The sequence below is a fragment of the Etheostoma spectabile genome, chromosome 16, assembly GCF_008692095.1.
Source record: "Etheostoma spectabile isolate EspeVRDwgs_2016 chromosome 16, UIUC_Espe_1.0, whole genome shotgun sequence".
Lineage (NCBI taxonomy): Eukaryota > Metazoa > Chordata > Actinopteri > Perciformes > Percidae > Etheostoma > Etheostoma spectabile.
This window is the reverse complement of record NC_045748.1, coordinates 785,433-785,768: the sequence shown is the minus strand read 5'-3', so window position 1 is coordinate 785,768 and position 336 is coordinate 785,433. Positions and strand designations below refer to the sequence as shown.

Sequence of the window (336 nt, the reverse complement as noted above, 5' to 3'; positions counted from 1 at the left end):
GCTTCTCTAAGAGGCTCCGACAGCTTCGAGGTCGCACGGACCGCTACAGGAAATACTGCACAATAATGCACTAAGTGCAACCTGCACATTTGGATTAGTTACATTTTAGCATACTATTAAAGTAGGTGCACATTTTGTTCTCCCATCCTGTATGTATTCAAATATTTGTTTTGATATTTTATTCCTATTATTAATATTATTATTATTATTATTTCATGTATATTTCATGTATATTGTATGTATGTATATTGTATTGTGTTTGCTGGTGTAACGTCATAATTTCCCATTTTTTTGGATCAATAAATCTATCTATCTATCTATCTATCTATCTATCTA

General features: G+C 31.2%; 1 protein-coding gene across 8 annotated transcripts in view; it reads right to left on the bottom strand.

Moving 5' to 3' along the window:
• cacna1bb (calcium channel, voltage-dependent, N type, alpha 1B subunit, b) overlaps window positions 1–336 on the bottom strand; it is a 300,576-nt gene that overhangs the window by 79,004 nt on the left and 221,236 nt on the right. The window lies entirely within an intron of this gene.